Raw genomic sequence first — 9,959 nt, forward strand, 5'->3', positions numbered from 1 at the left:
TAGACCTCAGCTGAATCTGGTAATGAATGATGTGGCTGTTGAACAAGTTGAGGAGCTAAATTACTTGGTGTTGCCTTAGATTGAAAACTGTCATGGTCAAAACATAGATTCAATGGTTGTAGTGATGGGGTGAGGTCTGTCCGTAATAGAGAGATGCTCTGCTTTTATGATACCACACACTACAAAGCAAGTACTGCAGGCTCTAGTTGCAGGCTCTTGCTGTCTCTGCCTGGCCGGTTACCCTCTCTCCACTGGGATTCCCTGCCTCTAACCCTATTACAGGGGCTGAGTCACTGGCTTACTGGTGCTCTTCCATGCCATCCCTAGGAGGGGTGCGTCACTTGAGTGGGTTGAGTCACTGACATGATCTTCCTGTCCGGGTTGGCGCCCCCCCTGGGTTTGTGCCGTGGGGGAGATCTTCGTGGGCTATACTCGGCCTTGTCTCAGGATGGCAAGTTGGTGGTTGAAGATATCCCTCTAGTGGTGTGGGGGCTGTGCTTTGGCAAACCCCTCCTGTCTCAGCCTCCAGTATTTATGCTGCAATAGGTTATGTGGGGGGCTAGGGTCAGTCTGTTATGTCTGAAGTATTTATCCTGTCTTTTCTGGTGTCCTGTGTGAATTTAAGTATGCTCTCTCTAATTATATCTTTCTTTCTTTCTTTCTTTCTGAGGACCTGAGCCCTAGGACCATGCCTCAGGACTACCTCGGCTGATGACTCCTTGCTGTCGCCAGTCCACTTGGTCATGCTGCTGCTCCAGTTACAACTGTTCTGCCTGCGGCTATGGAACCCTGACCTGTTCACCGGATCACTCTCTAGAGATAGCAGGAACAGTAGAGATACTCTGAATGATCGGCGATGAAAAGCCAACTGACATTTACTCTTGAGGTGCTGACCTGTTGCACCCTCTACAACCACTGTGATTATAATTATTTGACCCTGCTGGTCATCTATGGGCATTTGAACATCTTGGCCAAATGTTATAATCTCCACCTGGAATCCTGGTTCCTCTCTAGGTTTCTTCCTAGGTTCTGGCCTTTCTAGGGAGTTTTTCAGAGCCACCGTGCTTCTACACCCGCATTGCCTTATGTTTTAGGCTGGGTTTCTCTACAGCACTTTGTGACATCAGCTGATGTAAGAAGGGCTTTATAAATACATTTGATTGGTAGTTTTATCTTATCTTAAATATTTTCCAATCATATGGTCAAGTGCTGCAAAGAAAGACCTAACTGCAGAGATGCACGTCTTGCTCTGTAATCAAAGGGCTAACATTAATACTATGCATGTCAGTCTCTCTTAGCTAAGAGTTGAGGAAAGACTGACTGCGTCACTTCTTGTTTTGATAAGAAACATTAATGTGTTGGAAATTGCTAATTGTTTGCATGGTCAACTTACACCCAGCACTAACACACAAACCTACCCCACTAGATATGTCACCTGGGGTCTTTCACAGTCCCCAGGTCCAGAACCAATTAAAGGAAACATACAGTATTATACAGAGATATGAGTGCACGGAACTCCCTTCCATCTTATATAGCGCAAGTGAACAGCAAACCTGGTTTCAAAAAACAAGTAAAGCAACACCCATGTAACCAACTTGTTGTGTGTATGTACTGACATGTATGTATAACTGATAGACACACACACACACACACACACACACACACACACACACACACACACACACACACACACACACACACACACACACACACACACACACACACACACACACACACACACACACACACACACACACACACACACATTCATGTTTTTAAATATACTGTATGTAATTGTGAAGTATTTTTTCTATTATATATTTTCTGTTATGTGTCAGACACCAGTAAGACTATCTGGGGCCATTGGCGTTGGCTAATGGGGATCCTAATGAATCAAAATGACTAACCTAAGTGACTTTGAGTATGGTATTATCATTGGTTTACCAAAATTTGTGCGACAAACAAAAAACATCCAGTCAGCGGCAGTCCTTGGGCGAAAACAGCTCGTTGATGAGAGGTCGAAGGAGAATGGCAAGAGTCATGCAAGATAACATGCGGGCCACAAACAGGCAAATAACGGCACAGTACAACAGTGGTGTGCAGAACGGCATCTCGGAATGCACAACTCGACGGTCCTTGTCACAGATGGGCTATTGATAGGCTATTGCAGCAGAAGACCACACCAGGTTCCACTCCTATCACCTAAAAACAAGAAGAAACGGCTCCAGTGAGCACGCAATCACCAACACTGGACAATTGAGGAGTGGAAAAACATTGCCTGGCCTGACAAATTCAAGCTTCTATTGTGTCATGCTGATAGAGGAGTAAGGATTTGGTGTAAGCAGAGTCCATGGCCAAATCCTGCCTGGTGTCAACAGTACAGGCTGGTGGCGGTGGTGTAATGGTGTGGGGAATGTTTTCCTGGCACACGTTGGGTACCTTGATACCAATTGAGCGACATTTCCAAGCCCCAAAGAATTCAGGTTGTTTTAGATGCAACAGGGGGTTAGATGGGTGTACCTAAACTGGCCACTGAGTGTATTCATCTTGGGCCTCCTATGGGCCTGGTCCCTGTAAACCCCTGTATTGATCTGGCCATGGTTGTGTCCAAGGGGTCTGGCGTGGTAACCTATACGCTAATTATCTCTTCCCCTGATCAGTGCTCAAATCAATCAGACCACACATTTGAGTGCCTTTGGTTCCCAATGCCGACGGCACATATCTAATGGAGTTTGTAATGCAGTGAAATCTTTATCTTTCCACTGCTAGGTCTCCATATGTATGGAGCTTTATGACTGCAATGGCCTTGGTGGTGGGTCATTAATGAGACCTTTCTCTCCATTCTGTTATAGGGCTAAAGTGCACAGCTAGGCTAATAGTGAAGATTTATGTCTAGCCCTGAGGGTTAACCAGATTCATTTTCTTATTCTGTCCTCTATACCATGTGTGACTAACAATTGTCTTTGGTTTATTTAAGGTATTGGGATACCCTCTAGGGGTCTCATTTAAATATTACACTGACATGTTTATTTAAGGTATTGGGATACCCTCTAGGGGTCTCATTTAAATATTACACTGACATGTTTATTTAAGGTATTGGGATACCCTCTAGGGGTCTCATTTAAATATTACACTGACATGTTTATTTAAGGTATTGGGATACCCTCTAGGGGTCTCATTTAAATATTACACTGACATGTTTATTTAAGGTATTGGGATACCCTCTAGGGGTCTCATTTAAATATTACACTGACATGTTTATTTACTCACCTATTTATAATATATAGGTATGTATTGACTGATTCATCAATTTATTTATTTTGAGAGTAATCCTACACATCACTTAGATCCAGATGGTATATAGGCCACGTCCACTACCTGCCTACCTGCCAGTCTCTCTACAGTAAGTCACTTCCTACCATTGGGAACCCTAGGATGCTCACTAGTGGCTATTTCAAAATGCTGCACTTCTGCTGCTTGCTCAGTTGGTTTCCAGGCACTTGAATTCATTCGTGGTTTTAGGATTCAATCTGGTGACTAATTATAAGCACTACATGAGGAAATACTGTATGTGTCACGCAGATGATTTGATTATATTGCATTTAGAACTGTACTGAACAAAAAATATAAATACAACATGCAACAAGATTTTACTGAGTTACAGTTCATAGAAGGAAATCAGTCAATTGAAATACATTAATTAGGTCCTAATCTAAGGATTTCACATGACTGGACATGGGCACAGCCACTGGGGAACCAGGCCCAGCCAATCAGAGTTTTTCCCCACAAAAGGGCTTTATTATAGACTGAAATATTCCTCAGCAGCCTGGATCTTTTATTTCAGCTCATTAAACACTTTACATGTTTCGTAAAAAAAAAGAAATCTGTATCGAAGTATTTTTTTAGATACACCCATTGCCTCTGTTCAGGACGTCATGCTGCTTGCTTAGCTTCCTCCTGATTTGGCTCAAAACCCAGGACCTCTGCCTTGTAAACAAACATGGCTGTTCTCCTGAAGCATCTTACGAGTCATGCCACAGAGAAGCTAGCTACACGGCAGCGCAAGTGGAGACACTTCAGGCTGAGGAGTGTGTTTCACACACCCCCATGTGCTACACCTCCAAGGACCAAACCCTTAGATTTGAAGTGTAACCTAGTTTCAATCGCCTGTATACTGTCTCTTTCCATTTGAACTAAACAGTACATCAGCATAGATGGGGACATGTCAGTGTGCAACCAAGACAGGGAAGTCACATTCACAACCAGTCACTGGAACCCCCTCCCCCTCCCCCCATGCAAGACAATGTCTCCATCTAGAGGATATTGTTGTAAATCACAAGATGCATTCGCCCCTCACCTTATTCTCTTCAAGCAGCAAAAGGCAGGGAAATGAGAATATGTGAATTATTACAGTTTTTCCCAATTGTTAACACTCGTTTGCTGAAACTACGTCTCAAGTACTCAAAACTCTAAACACAAAACACAGAACAGTTAGACAATTTATTTGAACCCCACAGACATCTTACAAAATGAAACACAGCAATCAAAATCATGTACTCCCGGCTCAAAATCAAGCTCTGCTTACAAATGAGACAAACTGACACTTCAAATGAATCTAACTTAGTGACAACCAAGATCACACTGATGTGACATATTCAAAACACTACTATCAGAACCTATTTCAGTCTAAAGACGAATATTTTGTTGTTATACTGTATATTGTTGATGTGTACTCAAACAAGAAAGGAACACAAATGCAAAAAATGTTGTTTTCAATTTCAACGTGACTCAATACCTGTCAAAAAGCATACTGTAAGCACACATACAGCAAAAATGCAAAACTACAGTAAATATATTTTGCATATGCAAAGGAAGGCCTATTTGTACTACAGTACTGTATGTTAGATCAATTGTATGGAATAGATAAAGAAACTGTCAAAAGACAGTCAAATCAAAATCATGTCAAGAAACAAATACTCCATTGCGAAAACAAAATCATTCATGTCTTGTGTTTCGGTCCGGCTACAGATTTTCATCAACATCACAGGCGGTGTTCTCCTTGGCCAGACATCAGGGGAAATATCTTCTGGCATCCACCCCTGACATGACTCAGGGATGGATGTCACCACAGGCATCCTCCATTGCCTGGAGAAGGACCATACGTTCATGGGGTTTGCGATCATACACCATCCACCTCCATGATGAAAACAACTCCTCAATGGGGTTGAGAAATGGGGAATATGCTGGGAGAAAAATAATTGTAAACCTGGGGTGATCATGGAACCAGTTGCGGACCTGAGCAGCCCGATGGAAATTCACGTTGTCCCAAATTAGAACATACATTTTCAGCTCAGGATCACATGGCCCTCTCTGCTTTGGCTGAAAAAGGTTGTTATGTAAGGTGTTCAGGAAATTAAGGAGATGGGCAGTGGTCCAAGGGACGCATGGCGATGGAGGACCCCATTGTGGCTCATTGCTGAGCATATGGTGACATTTCTCCCAATGTGGCCAGGTACCTAACTGATGGCGCGTTGACCAATGATGTTCCTTCCTCTCCTCCTCCTCCTTACTTGCACATATTCGTACCATTTATCCTTCACTCTTTGGGAATTCCATTCAAATGGGCTCATTAGATTTGTTTAATCCCGAAATGGTGTTTCTGAAGGATGTGGGCTATGAATGATAAGATCACTGTGATGTTATGGAAGATGGCAGGGTTTTCAAAAATCTGTTGTTGGATTTCCCGTTGTCTTATGGCATTATTTCAACTACCATTTGCACAATGGCAGCATCCTTTTCGTCTGCAAATTGACGTGGTCGTCTTTCAGTTCTACAAAATCAAAATAGCATACAGTACAGTAAACACTACAGCAATACAGTATACAAGATAAACGTGTTACAAAATAGTATAGTTCACAATTTCAGACATACAGTAATACATGAAACATTGACTTTGTTTCCCCTTACAGTTTGTATTGGAATCTACAGTCTTTACTGTGCTTTATGATGTACTACTGGTTAAGACCTTGTAAGTAAGCATTTCACGTTAAGGTCTACACCTGTTGTATTCAGCGCACAAGAGATTTTAGTTGTGAAGGTTGTGCCAAAGGTAGAGAAATGTGTGTTGTGTTTTGTCAAATGTGTGTTATAGAATTGCAATCTGAGTGTAAAGCAAGGCATGTGCCAGTAGTATTGCAGATTTGGTGTATTGTTCTGCTAAATGAGTTAGAGGTTTGGGTCATTGTGCCTCATTGGCCAGTTTTAATGAGTAAACAATTGAGAAAAACTATAATGCAGAGTAATACAACACCATTACGTGTCAGGGTCCCTTTCTAACGTCATGCTGGAGATTAAGGTCATATCTGTGATCACACACTATTCCCTATGCACTACTTTGTCCAGTCTCAGGAAGTAGGGTGTCAATTTGGACAGAGCCTAGAGATACTCCTGGGGACTCTCTTCCTTTTCATTGCCTTTTAATAATAAAAAACTCAATTAGACTTTTCTGAATTTTCTGAATACCTTGGTAACTCTTCATTTGAACCATTTCTAAGGCATTTGACAAACAGTATGCTCACCATGTATTAATAATTTCTCCCACATTTGTAAATGTTAGTATGCTAGTTATTTACACATGCATATTTATATATTTCCTTAAAAATATTGTGTTGTGTGCTAATTCTTTTGCCAGGTACTACTGGAATGTTTTCCAATGTCATGTCCATCTTTATGTGAGAAATTACACTGGTCACTCAAAACATTTATAAAGTATAAATAGCACTCACTTTAGATTTTGGACAGCAAAAAGATGGAACTAGTGATTAGTAAATGGTTTATCAATGAGGGGTAATGATTGATGAATGAGGAACTTTATAAACACCATATAAATGGTTCATTACGGACCCTGAAAATAAAGTGTTAGCTAGGGAGTCCGTTCTGGCTCCAGGGGATCTGAGGGGAGTTCAATCACATGTTAACAAAATTAACCCCGATCCAGATCACTGAACCTGGGTGTAATCATCTGAACTCTTCACCGTATCCTCTGGGCTGGTCAATGTGTGGTCAGGTCTCTTGGGACTAATGGCTGCAGTGTGGCGAAGCCGCTCCACTGGATACATGATCAAATGCCTCAGCTACATCACATGATCCGGGTGGATGATTCACTTAAGTAGCGGATGAGACGAGGTGAGTTCCCTTACAAAGTAAAGAGCTTTGAGACCTGATGGAAATTAGAACTGTCTCATCATCTAATTCACTCTCCCTTGTCCACTAACCCTAACCCCAACCCTTAATCACAACCCTAACCCCAACCCTAACCCTAAACCCTAACCCCAACCCTTAATCACAACCCTAACTCCAACCCTAACCCTAAACCCTATCCCCAACCCTTAATCACAACCATAACCCCAACCCTAACCCTAAACCCTAACCCCAACCCTTAATCACAACCCTAACCCCAACCCTAACCCTAAACCCTATCCCCAACCCTTAATCACAACCCTAACCCCAACCCTAACCCTAAACCCAACCCTTAATCACAACCCTAACCCCAACCCTAACCATAAACCCTAACCCCAACCCTTAATCACAACCCTAACCCCAACCCTAACCCCATCCCTTAGTCAAAACCATAACCCTAACGCCAACCCTTAACCACAACCCTAACCCTAAACCCTAACCCCAACCCTTAGTCAAAACCATAACCCTAACCCCAACCCTTAACCACAACCCTAACCCTAAAACCTAACCCCAACCCTTAGTCAAAACCATAACCCTAACCCCAACCCTTAACCACAAACCTAACCCCAACCCTTAGTCAAAACCATAACCCCAACCCTTAACCACAACCCTAACCCCAACCCTAACCCTAAACCCTATCCCCAACCCTTAATCACAACCCTAACCCCAACCCTAACCCTAAACCCTAACCCCAACCCTTAATCACAACCCTAACCCCAACCCTAACCCCAACCCTTAATCACAACCCTAACCCCAACCCTAAACCCTAACCCCAACCCTTAATCACAACCCTAACTCCAACCCTAACCCTAAACCCTATCCCCAACCCTTAATCACAACCCTAACCCCAACCCTAACCCTAAACCCTAACCCCAACCCTTAATCACAACCCTAACCCCAACCCTAACCCTAAACCCTATCCCCAACCCTTAATCACAACCCTAACCCCAACCCTAACCCTAAACCCAACCCTTAATCACAACCCTAACCCCAACCCTAACCCTAAACCCTAACCCCAACCCTTAATCACAACCCTAACCCCAACCCTAACCCTAAACCCTAACCCCAACCCTAACCCTAAACCCTAACCCCATCCCTTAGTCAAAACCATAACCCTAATGCCAACCCTTAACCACAACCCTAACCCTAAACCCTAACCCCAACCCTTAGTCAAAACCATAACCCTAACCACAACCCTTAACCACAACCCTAACCCTAAAACCTAACCCCAACCCTTAGTCAAAACCATAACCCTAACCCCAACCCTTAACCACAACCCTAACCCCAACCCTAAACCCTAACCCCAACCCTTAGTCAAAACCATAACCCCAACCCTTAACCACAACCCTAACCCCAACCCTAACCCTAAACCCCAACCCTTAACCCCAACCCTAACCCTAACCCCAACCCTAACCCTAAACCCTAACCCCAACCCTTAGTCAAAACCATAACCCCAACCCTTAACCACAACCCTAACCCCAACCCTAACCCTAAACACCAACCCTTAACCACAACCCTAACCTCAACCTTAACCATAAACCTTAATCCCAACCCTAAACCTAACCCTAATCCAACCCTTAACCACAACCCTAACCCCAACCCTAACCCTAAACCCTAACCCCAACCCTTAGTCAAAACCATAACCCTAACCCCAACCCTAACCACAACCCTAACCCCAACCCTAACCCTAACCACAACCCTAAACCCTAACCCTAACCTTAACCACAACCCTAACCCTAAACCCTAACCCCAACCCCAACTCTAAACCTTAACCACAACCCTAACCCTTAACCACAACCCTAACCCCAACCCTAACCACAACCCTAAACCCTAACCCTAACCTTAACCACAACCCTAACCCTAAACCCTAACCCCAACCCCAACTCTAAACCTTAACCACAACCCTAACCCTTAACCACAACCTTAACCCCAACCCTAACCCCAACCACAACCCTAACCCCAACCCTAACCTTTAACCACAACCCCAACCCTAACCCTTAACCCCAACCCTAACCTTTAACCACAACCCCAACCCTAACCCTAACACTTAACCACAACCCTAACCCCAACCCTTAGTCAAACCCCTAACCCTAACTCCTTATTTAACCCCAATAATAATCATGCTTACAAACTTAACTCTAACCCTAACCCTAACCCTAACCCTAACACTTAACCACAACCCTAACCCCAACCCTTAGTCAAACCCCTAACCCTAACTCCTTATTTAACCCCAATAATAATCATGCTTACAAACTTATCAGATTTGACAGAATAAAACTGAGGACCTTCTTTTCTCTCTCCATTTTGTATCCTGAAGATATTCTCTACAGACTACCTGTATAATTGCAGCTATCAATAACACCTTCATGTTTTGACACACTGTATTGTACTCATCATTGAACAGTCAGTCATTGGGTTATACAGAAACCTCTCTATGCAGTCTCTGCTTTCACTGCTACCTTCTAGTGAAGGATGCAGAGGCCCTCCAACCATTCTTAGTTAGACTGTTATGGAGTAAATCACAAACATGACATGGGAGGATCCTCAGGGAACATCTCTGCACCACGCCCATGTAATACACACACACACACACACACACACACACACACACACACACACACACACACACACACACACACACACACACACACACACACACACACACACACATAAACACACACACACACACACACACACACACACACACACACACACACACA

Source organism: Oncorhynchus kisutch, linkage group LG18, assembly GCF_002021735.2.
Source record: "Oncorhynchus kisutch isolate 150728-3 linkage group LG18, Okis_V2, whole genome shotgun sequence".
Classification (NCBI taxonomy): domain Eukaryota; kingdom Metazoa; phylum Chordata; class Actinopteri; order Salmoniformes; family Salmonidae; genus Oncorhynchus; species Oncorhynchus kisutch.